Raw genomic sequence first — 12,500 nt, forward strand, 5'->3', positions numbered from 1 at the left:
TCTCTCCTCTCTCTCTCTCTCTCTCTCTCTCTCTCTCTCTCTCCCTCGATTTTTCGTTGGTTTTCTATATTCCACGAAAGATATTTTGATTTATCAAAATATAGTAGGAAAGATTCTGGAAGATTTTCAATTGCCTTGTCTCTTGATGTTATAGTATTCTGCTGTTCATTTGAAAGAAGTAATAACAGAAGGTAATGGGAAATACAGAATGCAGAGCTCACTAATCAGAGAGAGAGAGAGAGAGAGAGAGAGAGAGAGAGAGAGAGAGAGAGAGAGAGAGCGTTTCTAATAGCGACTTGTGTTTGTGATAGTTAATTTTTCAAAATAATTTTCATAAACAATTTTCAATTGCTAACAAAAGTCCCCCCTACTCAAATCATTCATTAATTGAATTCTTCAGTTCAATTTAACGTTGGAACAAGTATGCACACACAAATACAAACACAAGGTCTATAGATACAACCTATAGACCTTGTACAACACACACACACGCACACACACACACACGCACACACACACACACACAAGCAAATCCTTATAGTGCCATTTTACCATCTTTCTTCGTAACTAGAGTGAATGTCACTTTTAAATAGCAACGCTGTCAGCTCATACCGAAACAACGAAATCAATTTGAAAACCAAGAAATCTTACGTTGACTTCCAGATCTCTGTTAAAGGTAGATACAATGGCAAACAGACTGCTTGGAAGAAAACGAGATGGTTAAAGGTAACGCACGATGACGATGACTAGGACTAATACCCTACAAGGCTGAAGCATGAAAAGTAGTAGCTACAAACGTAACCTGTTCTGACTTATTAGGAAATTATCGTCAGCAGTAGTTGTCAGTTTTTGGTAAAAAATTAATACTATCGCTTCCTTATTGTTTGGTACTTGTTTAGTACAGCCTCTTGGAGAGAGGCCTCGGTAGTGTTCTTCAGTATTACTATCCTTTTTTATATTTATAACAAACGTATATATGTATGTAACCTTTTTGTGTTTTCAGAAAAACGATGTGTTGCGTTGCAAGCATATTGTTTTATTTTATGTATGTTTTTATTTATTTTTTTAACAAATCTATTGGAATGGCTTTGTCCGTCCGTCCGCACTTTTTCTGTCCGTCGTCAGATCTTGAAAACTACTTGTACCTAAAGGACGATGCACAGTAGACATTATCACTGAAATAGGGGTGTCTGTTTTTCAAAGTGCATTATGAACTCATTATGAATGAATGTACAAATACATTTTGAATGTTATTCCGTAAGATTTTGTAAATTCTCTGTACTGGAGTTTGTAATTATGTTTGTAAAGGTAATATCAAAACAAGCGGACATCCTTATTTGGACTGGTTGTGTTATCATCATATCAAGAAACTGTAGTTCTATTGAACCAATCGAGGACAAATCTTGAGAAAAGGGAAATTAATATCTCAGAGAGAGAGAGAGAGAGAGAGAGAGAGAGAGAGAGAGATCTTATCCAATTGAGAAAGCATTGCGCAGGTCAAAAGGGAGCTTTTGGTTAATAGCCATTAAATTTCGTCAAACAAAACTTTTAATAAGCTAAAATATGAGCCATTGCTCGAATCTGTACGTAATCCCATGTTTTTACAATTGAATTTCAAATTAGCGCCGAGGTACTTCAATGAAGAGCGCCATTTCTCCAGGATTCGACTATGTTGCCATCTGGCGGAGTAGTACCGATGACGTAGTGTCGCGGTCGCCTCACAATAACAAGTGCAGCGAAGCATGCGTATTGTATTGTATTCGTCCTTGGTATTGTCATCATGTTTTAGGTCAATTGTCATTCAAATAGCGTCAATTATGCCAACTTGTATGGCGCTTCGAAGGGAGGATATCAACATCAAAACCTTTCAACCTACGACGCAAACCGTTGTCTGTTCGGACCATTTCTTATCAACAGATTTAAAAGATGACAGGAACAGGTTATTAGGTATGGCTATGAAATTTATATAATATGTTTTGAGAACTTAATTTCCCTCTGAACAGACCACTTTACCGACGAAGATAGGAGGGCTGTCTACCGCTATCTATACTATGGTGCCTCCATTATACTGTCATTTTCGGAATCCGTTGTAGTTAGAGAAGTGTGTGAATCACTTGTGACTTGCAAATCCATGTCGTACGTGTAAGTTGCCATTTTTATTGTGCAGACACCACGCCCGGCGGAATAGTTCCGCCTGTCTGAGCCTACCGCAACATGACGTCACACATAACAGATGAGCCACACATAGATGGCGGCGCCCATGGTGCAATAAAAAATTGGTTGCAAAACATAAGAAAACGCACCTTTCAAAAACTTTTTTCACCAGGGCTACTTAAATGGAATAATACTACATATGGAACAGCTAAAATGCAACCAGAAGTTCCCCTTTAAACAATTCACAAAACAGAAAATTGAAATATGGAAAAAATTGAATAAATTTACTAGTATTTTTAGTATTTTTAAGCACACTCAAAATTGTAAAAACATACCAATACCTTTTCACAAGCTGCAGCTTCAAAAATCACACACAAAAAAGCACACACTTGATAGGGCTAATACATACTATTATATATTCAGATTTCAAACATAAACGCAATTCCGTAAGAAATTTAACAAACAGTAAGAGTGACCAAGTACAAAATCTTTCTGTTACTTTACAAGTCAAATATCCCGAGAGAGAGAGAGAGAGAGAGAGAGAGAGAGAGAGAGAGAGAGAGAGAGAACCTCTTTTGACCTCTTTGCAACGCAGTTATCAGTCTCAGAATAAAGATGAGCATAAATATTCTAGCTTCGTATGGGTAACTTCTGTTGACCGGGTGGGGTAACTTAAACCCAAAATGTATGATGTCATTACAAGGTGAAAAGTTTCGGGGCCAATATTCTCTGCAATCTTACAATCAAATTACTTTTCTAGTTTGTTTATAAGTTTCCTTTATAAAATGTGAGAGGGTGGGGGGGGAGGGGGGGAGGGGGGAGACGGGGACCGGAGGGGGGGGGGGGGGAGCGTTGCTTTCACAGTCTCAGAATAATAACAATTCTCTTAAATCGGAAGTAAAGCTGAAATGACGTCGTGGAATGTTCTAAAAAGAAAAAAAAGGGGCATCACTTTCTGAAAATGCTTTACATATGCAACATTTTTTTGGGGGGCCGGGATACAACAATGATATAATGTGCCTTAAACAAAAGACAAAGGCGGACCATACGCCTTCAGTACAAATCCTACAGATGGCTACATGAATGGTATAAAAAAGAAAAAAAAGAAACGAAGAACTCGAATCTTCCGTATCACTAACTGTTGAGAACTAGAACAAATCAGAATACGCGTTACTGGAGGACAAAATACGCCATTAAAGATTTACGTTATTCTAATCTTGTGAAATCTGAACGCACAATATTTACTAAAATAACAACAAAACTAGGAGGGGGAATACAAAATTTTCAGAAAGAAAAGGATTATATACCCATAATACAAATTATAACCTTCAATGAAGTGTAAAAATCAAATAGCCTTGAAAATAACTAAAAACCAAGTCAACACCGACGCGATAAAGATCTAAACCCTGGGATATTAATGAACCGATAGATGCAATTCCAGAGCAAGAATGTAACGGGAATCCTGAATTTAAGATTAAGCTAAGGATAGATGTGGTCAAGCTTAGATAGATAATTGTAATTTCACAACTATTTTACATGGGTTGTATCCAAAGAGCTACTAATCCTTTCCCAATTTCCTGTCGCATCTATTACTGAGAGACAATGCTCTAAATAATTATATAGGGTGTAGAAAATAATAAACACACAAATTTTCATGAACACAGAATATTAGAAGAACGTAAAAGATAGTAACTTGCGATTAGCGTATATCAAAGGAAACTAAATTTGGCAAGCCAATTTCATTAACATATTGGAAGGGTCAATATATACACACACACACAACACACACACCACACACATATATATTATATATATATATAAATATATATATATATATATATATATATATATAATATATGCTAATTGCAAGTTACTATCTTTTTTTTTCTTTTAATATTCTGTGTTCATGAAAATTTGTGTGTTTATTATTTTCTACATCCTATATAATCCTCTACTTTTAGTAATATATGAAATATTAACAAATGTCATATTAGGCCGAATAGAATGACAGCTAGGCTTTAATCAACCAAGAGAACAGGCAGGTTTTAGAGGCGGGTATACAGCAACTGACCATATCCATGTAATTGGTCGCTAAAGGAAAAACCAACAAAGTATGAAACCACTATGTATGGCATTTATAGACTATGAGAATACTTTTGATTCTGTCAGAACTTCAGTAGTAATGAAAGCTCTTCAAAAGCAAGGAATATATGAATCCTATGTTAGAACACTTGAAGATATCAATACAGGTAGTACAGCAATCCAAAAACTACATAAAGATAGTGAGAAATTACCAATTGAGAAAGGAGTATGACAGGGAGACCCCATCTCACCTAAATTATTCACAGCGTGCCTAGAACAAGTTTTTGAGAATTTAGATTGGGAAACTGTAGGAATTAACATTAATGGGGAATACCTTAACAACATAAGATTTGCAGATGTCATATTTCTATCCAGTGAATCAGGGGAGGAATCAGAAAAGATGATAGATTTGAATAAAGAAAGCAGAAAGGTAGGACTGAAAATGAATATAAGTAAAACTAAGATAATGTTCAATAAAAATGCAGAGAGAGTGTCAGTGAATATACGTATTTGGGACGGAAAGTAAGTGTTTCCCAAGGACATGAGACCGAAATTAAAAGAAGGATAAGCATGGGATGGAGAGCTTTTGGTAAACAAAGTGAGATAATGAAAAGTAAAATGCCACTCTCTATTAACATATGCATCAGAAACTTGGAGCCTTACATAAACTAGTTACAACTCAAAGAGCTATGGAAAGATTAATGATGGGAATAACACTAAGAGACAGAAAAAGAGAGACAACTAGAATCCTGGCAAGGAAATCCATAACTTTCCTAATGTTAGCTTCAATAACGAGCATTTTTCAAATTTTTCGTCGTTATAGTCTGTTCAGCTGTGGCTCATTCAAAACACGACACAATAGTGCAAAGATATACTATTTATGTTTACATTTAGGCAGTACGTGTATAGGCTTTAACATGAAAACATATGAATTAAACACCATGTTATTACGCTTCTTTCGATTAGGTTGTCATGTTTATGATAAAGCGCATGATGCAGTAATTCCATTACATAATCAATAGCGTAATTTAGCTCGTGAAATGCCAGTTCATTAAATGCAAAACCTGTTTATAGCCTTTCATATGGAAAAATAAATACGGAAATAAATGAATAACTAAATACAAATTATTTCCATCCAGATAGAAAGATTTTGTTTTTAATTGCCATTTATAAAAGGTGAAAGCCAATTGCAATGAAATAGTTTATGCACGAATGGGAAAATTACGAAGTGGCATTGTTAGCGGTTCATTTGCAAAAGATTAATGGAGATGAAGTGGCTATTTTGAAGAGGAAAATCCTACAACTGGAGAATAAGATACCTCTTGTGTGAAAAAAAAAAGTTAGGATATTAAGTTCTAAAATGATGCTTAAGAGGCAAGAAACTTTACGGTGTGTTTGCAAAGCATATTATTATACACATAAGAATAAAAATAAAAACTTTCTTTTTATCCTGTGTGTGTGTGTGTGTGTGTGTATGAGAGAGAGAGAGAGAAGAGAGAGAGATAGAGAGAGCGAGAGAGAGAGAGAGAGAGAGAGAGAGAGAGAAAACTTAGGCGAAATTTTGATCTCCCGATGAAAGACTGGCCCTATGAAAGAAAGCCAAAATTGAGGAATGCAATTAAAGGCACCGGAGGGAACCACTAAGAGATTAGAGGAGGGCGAGGAGAGAATGAGAGTTTCGTCTTAGTTCTTGGTTAAGAATACGAGTGTGAGGAGGTTGAGGCTGTATCTTGTGGTCTCTCAGATTTACTTTGTCTCTAACGCGATTAAGCATACCAGAAGCTAATGTGCTAAACAGTGGTCTGTCCCGTTGAATCGTCTAAAATCTAATTGGTATGAAGAAGTAACTGAGAATAGAAGATTGTCTTGACCAGCAACTACTAAAAGCGAAAACGAAAATTGTAGAAACTCACTATGATCTTGAGGGGACATACAACTCTCCACAAAGATTACACGTTAACCTTTAAGGTAAAAGGCACACGAAACGAAAGCTGTGAAAAAATATGTGAACTTTCTGTACAGACAGCAGACATCCAGCTATAAATCCTGGTAGATTAAAAAAAAAGTGTTACATATCAGTAAGACTGCATGAATGGCGATGACTTTGTTTTAAAGCTCTGCCTTTACATATTCACTTAAAATTTTTCCATTATATTTTATGTAAAAAAATGACGATGAGTAGTATCCTTAGCTTGATCTTCATATTCTATTATTTAATTGTGGTGTCATAATTACCCATTTATCAGAAGTTTATCTCCATGTGCAAAAAAAAAAGGACTCTGATTTAGTTCGACGCCTTACTGCCATTTTGTTCAAAGGCCTGGGCTTGCATATGGTTGGTTTCATACAAACCAACCAACGAACCTTTCCCTGCATCACACATTCTCCGGTGCATTGCAAAGAGGAAAAGATTTGATATTAAATTGCTGGTCCGGAGAGAAGAATTCACGCAGTGACCCGTACCGATGGATATTATGATATTCAACAAAGAACATTCCGTTTATGGAATTCTTTTTCTATTACTGCTAAAGTCGAAATAAAGTTAGATAATGGAGGTCTTGGATTCATTTTTGTCCTAGAAATGTCTTCCGGGGTACAATTAAAATTCCTTCTTATAAGAAAAGAGGAGAAATATGAGGGGAAAACCAGAAGCTATATATGTTCTTTAATACACAGTAATATGCATCAGCATATTTTATCATTCTGGCCTATGCGTAAATTTAAATATTGATATTTATTTTAATGTACATCTCACACTGGAATAATCATGTAAACTTTCCATATTATTTTCATTAACTATTGTTGGCTTTCACTACTCACGTTAATACTGCCTTTGTTCATTTGTTTTAAGCACTTTCCAGTAATTGGTTACAAGTTATTCATTCTAATACGTATATTTCATCCTGTTATCAAATTCACAAATACCAAAATCATTAAACTAACGTTCCCCAAGTAGAAAATTTCCGATCAACTTCAAATCTCAAGTTGCGCAGAGATGTGCAAGGTTCATTTAGTAGAGAAAGTTGTATGTTGGTTGTTGAAGTACGACATGAAATTTAGGATGTCAAGCCAAAGTCTGGGGCCACTTAAGGCTGTTCAGCACTTAAGCCACTGAAAAGAGGGAGTTGGAGTGGATGGACGGCTAGATAAAGAAGACCTAGAAAACAATCATGTTAAAGTGCAAAAGTATAACGTTACACTAAAAGGTAAATGTCAGAGAAGTTGGGCAGCAGGACTGAAGGAAGGAAGCGGGAATTAAAGGAAGGATAAAGGCTAAAGAGTAGGTGCAGCTAGGGACCGAATGGGCACTGCATAAACCCTTAGTCATGCTTACTAAATGCACCGCTTGAGGCGCACTGACAGCACTACCCCACTTGGTACATGTTAGGTTTTGAGCTGACTTTGTTCATCACATTGGCATCGGAATTGTTTCCTTGGCCAAAAAGCCAGTAGCTACTGCTAACGTGTCTAAAGGTTTGGTTATCGTGTCTTAGCAACAAAACACTTAGAAATCGGTCGCTCTGTTGACCCATACTCTCTCAGGACACAATGAAACCCCTAAGCGCCCTTGGCTGTAACAGTTGCATGACGTTTTGACTTTATTTGTTTCTTCCTGGTAGATTTGTCTCAATTCAAGTTTTCTTTCCTTTTCTGATTTCCCTTTCCTAGTTATATTTTCACCTTGTTTTGACTATCTCTCTCCTGAAGAGCATTAGATTGCGGGGAAGGGCCCGTCTGCCTAAATCCCTCATAAACTGTTCGAAGACTGAACACGGGAATCAACTGGTCTGCTTAATCCTTGTTATCATTTCTTTCCAAATGTAAAAATCTCTTTCTCTCATGGTTATTTGCCTCATTTCATGAACCGAGTCTGTTGTCACAACAGAGAGAAATTCATCTATTCCCTCTTTTCTTTCAGGGCACCTATTCTGGGCAGACATGCCCATCTCCTCCTCTTGACAATAACAAAAATGAGAATATTTTAACCACACTAATCTTCATTAGTAAAAATGCAAAGGAAATATAAAGCTCGTATTTCTTATAGTTAGAAAATATGGAACTGTAACCGCGTTGGATGGGAAGGCAGACACGCAGACGTACAGACCAATTACTAGCTGTCCCCATCCCGAACACCGGAGCCTGGACAGTTATGCTGCTGCATAGGTAGACTTAGACAATGATCTGCAATGCAGCGCTTGTTTTAGAAGGATTTTATACTCCCCTCTCATGAGACCAAGCAATACCATTATCCTTCCAAATTCCAATTTCCATTATACTCATTAACCGTCATTTACCCTGTAACTTCATACGCAACGCAAAAATTTGAATCTTAGTGGAAGGCAAGTAACAATAATCTTCATGTGACGACTGATACTGTTACTAGAATCGACACTTGCACTTGTTATCTCTATTATATTATCATTGCTGTTATCTTAGTTGTTTTCATCTACATACTTAACACATTTCTTTCTCTTGTGCAAAAAGGTCATTGATTTGCATAATATTATACAAATTTTCACTGCTTCGCCGTCGCCCAGACCTGACGGCCTTAGATTGTTGTTAATCACTGTGACGTATATAACTCTTTTTATGATTCAGGACTCGCCCCATGCTCTGTCTTCCTGTCTGTCCCCGACCCTGGAGTGGTACGAATAGATAAATTCCTGAAGCCCAAAATACTATATACAAAATTCATGACGTAGGAAAAAATATTCACGTAGCGACCCTTTCCACTGAATATTATAATATTCATCCAGGCAATATTCACGTTTTTGGGAGTTTTCTTTCCAGCTGAGGTCGAAATAAGGTTAGAGAATGGGGTCTGGGGATGCATTTTGAATGTCCAGATTCCTCTTGAGGCTTGAGGAAAATTCTTTTGGTGAAGACACAGAAAATTTTCTATTTTTTTTTTTTTTTTTTTACCAAAGGAATAACATCGATGTCATTGTCGTTTTATATCAGATTTACATATTCCGTGTAAGCCTGTAGGAATAAAGAAAAAACTTTTCCATTTGGAATTAGATGAAGATTTGCTAGTTGACTTTAATATTTTCTAGTATCATAATAATAATAATAATAATAATAATAATAATAATAATAATAATATCATCATCATCATCATCCATCATCATCATATAATATAATAATAATAATAATAATAATAATAATAATAATAATAATAATAATATTTTTTTTGCTCTATCACAGTCCTCCAATTCGACTGGGTGGTATTTATAGTGTGGGGTTCCGGGTTGCATCCTGCCTCCTTAGGAGTCCATCACTTTTCTTACTATGTGCGCCGTTTCTAGGATCACACTCTTCTGCATGAGTCCTGGAGCTACTTTAGCGTCTAGTTTTTCTAGATTCCTTTTCAGGGATCTTGGGATCGTGCCTAGTGCTCCTATGATTATGGGTACGATTTCCACCGGCATATCCCATATCCTTCTTATTTCTATTTTCAGATCTTGATACTTATCCATTTTTTCCCTCTCTTTCTCTTCAACTCTGGTGTCCCATGGTATTGCGTCATCAATGAGTGATACTTTCTTCTTGACTTTGTCAATCAACGTCACGTCAGGTCTATTTGCACGCATCACCCTATCCGTTCTGATACCATAGTCCCAGAGCATCTTTGCCTGATCGTTTTCTATCACTCCCTCAGGTTGGTGCTCGTACCACTTCACTTATTACTGCAAGGTAGCTGATGTTTCTTGCACAGGCTCCAGTGGAGGGCTTTTGCCACTGAATCATTCCTATTTTTTTTTGACTGGTTCTGGGCAAGTGCCGGGCATTCGCTTGCTATGTGGTTTATGGTTTCATTTTTCGTATTGCACTTCCTACATATGGGAGAGATGTTATTTCCGTCTATCGTTCTTTGAACATATCTGGTTCTTAGGGCCTGTTCTTGTGCCGCTGTTATCATTCCTTCAGTTTCCTTCTTTAGGTCTCCCCTCTATAGCCATTGCCATGTGTCATCGCTGGCTAATTCTTTAGTCTGTCTCATGTATTGTCCGTGCATTGGTTTGTTGTGCCAGTCCTCTGTTCTGTCTGTCATTCTCCTGTCTCTGTATATTTCTGGGTCTTCGTCTACTTTTATTAGTCCTTCTTCACATGCACTCTTTAGCCACTCGTCTTCACTGGTTTTCAGATATTGCCCCAGTGCTCTGTTCTCGATGTTGACGCAGTCCTCTATACTTAGTAGTCCTCTCCCTCCTTCCTTTCGTGTTATGTATAGTCTGTCCGTATTTGCTCTTGGGTGTAGTGCTTTGTGTATCGTCATATGTTTCCTGGTTTTCTGATCTATGCTGTGGAGTTCTGCCTTCGTCCATTCCACTATTCCTGCGCTGTATCTGATTACTGGCACTGCCCATGTGTTTATGGCTTTTATCATATTTCCGACGTTGAGTTTTGAGTTGAGTATCGCCTTGAGTCTCTACATATATTCTTTCCTGATTGTGTCCTTCATCTCTAGGTGTTTTATATCCCCTCCTTCCATTATTCCCAGGTATTTGTATCCTGTCTCATCTATGTGTTTGATGTTGCTCCCATTATTATTATTATTATTTTATTATTATTATTATTATTATTATTATTATTATTATTATTATTATTATTATTATTATTATTATTAATTGTTGTAGATCTTCACTACAATCATATTAAAGTAATACTCTCCGTGAAAACGTCTTGTGAGAAAGAGTTATTTTTTTCTTTATGTAACGCTTTTCTATCCGGACCTCATTCTAACTGATGTTTATGGAAACCATTTTTATTTCCGTGTCCCAAAAACACATAGACCTAATAAAAAAAATGAGAGTAGCATATCTACGGTAATATATATTCATGTGTGAACGCGAAAGAAAAACAGAGAGAGAGAGAGAGAGAGAGAGAGAGAGAGAGAGAGAGAGAGAGAGAGAGAGAGAGAACCATTGTTGTAAGTTCGATCAATAGGCAGAATAGAAAGTAGGCATTCGCCCAAAAGAGACCTTCGGAAGAATAGGGTACAGAGAATAGCAGAACGTGGAAATGAAAAACGAACAAGGGATGCCACTACGCACCAGATAATCACACCTTTATGTCGGTTATGGATTATGGGGGAAAGGATTAGCGACTAAAACAAGAATTCGGTGATGGAAAATATATCGCACGCTCTCTCGCTCATTCTGATGGGTTTTTGGTACTCATCGTAGCCTGTCGCAGCTCCAAACAGAATCCTGGTAGTATTTGAGCACAACGTTGCTGAGCTCTACAGATTGGAAGCGTTTTTTTTTTATTTTGTTTTACTCAGTCTCAATTCCACTGGTCTTGGGCCTCATTGCGACTTATTCTCATTTGTATCAGACCACATTCTGGCATTCTTATTTGACTTCGTCATTTTTTTTTTTTTTTTTTTGTTAGGCCTCATTGCGTCCCACCAGCACTTCCTTGATCATATCCCAGTAACTTTTAGACCTCAACGTTACTCTTGTCACTCAATTAATGCTTTCGGGGCTTCCTGTGAACCTTTGACAAAACACCGTTCTCAGGTGACTTCGGCCTCACTGTCGCACATCCGCCTGTTGTCATTCATGTCAAAAACTCCAGTGCTTTTGGAACTCCATTATGACTCGCTATTCTCCCGCCATACATCGTTGCGCTACTGAAGGGTTTAGGTTTTCCCTTTCACTTATTATCACTATCATTAGGCCTCTCTCAAACCGCTCTTGAGTCTCATGTGGACTCATTAACTCTCATTATAGATGCTCAGTCTTGTGACTTCCGGCCCTCATTGTGACTCACTGGGATTCTCATTGTCCGTCTGACCTCAATCTGAGATGTCACTCGCATCTGATGCCACTTGGATGCCCATCGGGCATTAACACTACCAAGTGGGTCAATCATCTTCACGGTAGCCTTTATGAATTTGAATCAGGGTCAATACCCTGTCAGGAATAGCAGGTGGACCAAAATATTACTCCTGTAGGTATATCCTATTTTTATATATACTCACTTTTCGTCACACTGTATAGTGGAGATATACCTATATGTATATATACGTAGAGTCTCGAAGACTAAGGGAAAAGACACCATTGTTACTACTAGCTTATTTTGCCAACGTTTCACGACAGTTGCTTTCGTAGTATTTTCAAGGCTGCAATCATTAAAAAACCATCTTACAAAAAGTCACATTAAAACATTGATACTTACATACATTATAAGACAAATTGAAAATTGGGGGAATATGAATAGTGCATAACTAAACAGCTGAAGTAATAAGACTCAAA

General features: G+C 37.1%; 1 protein-coding gene across 1 annotated transcript in view; it reads left to right on the plus strand.

Annotated features, from left to right (window-relative positions):
• The window catches only part of LOC135226999 (5-hydroxytryptamine receptor 1-like), a 203,812-nt gene that overhangs the window by 184,487 nt on the left and 6,825 nt on the right, over nucleotides 1–12,500 (plus strand). The gene's annotated exons all lie outside the window — the stretch shown is intronic.

The sequence above is a fragment of the Macrobrachium nipponense genome, chromosome 15 (assembly GCF_015104395.2).
Source record: "Macrobrachium nipponense isolate FS-2020 chromosome 15, ASM1510439v2, whole genome shotgun sequence".
In the NCBI taxonomy this organism is placed as follows: Eukaryota; Metazoa; Arthropoda; class Malacostraca; order Decapoda; family Palaemonidae; genus Macrobrachium; species Macrobrachium nipponense.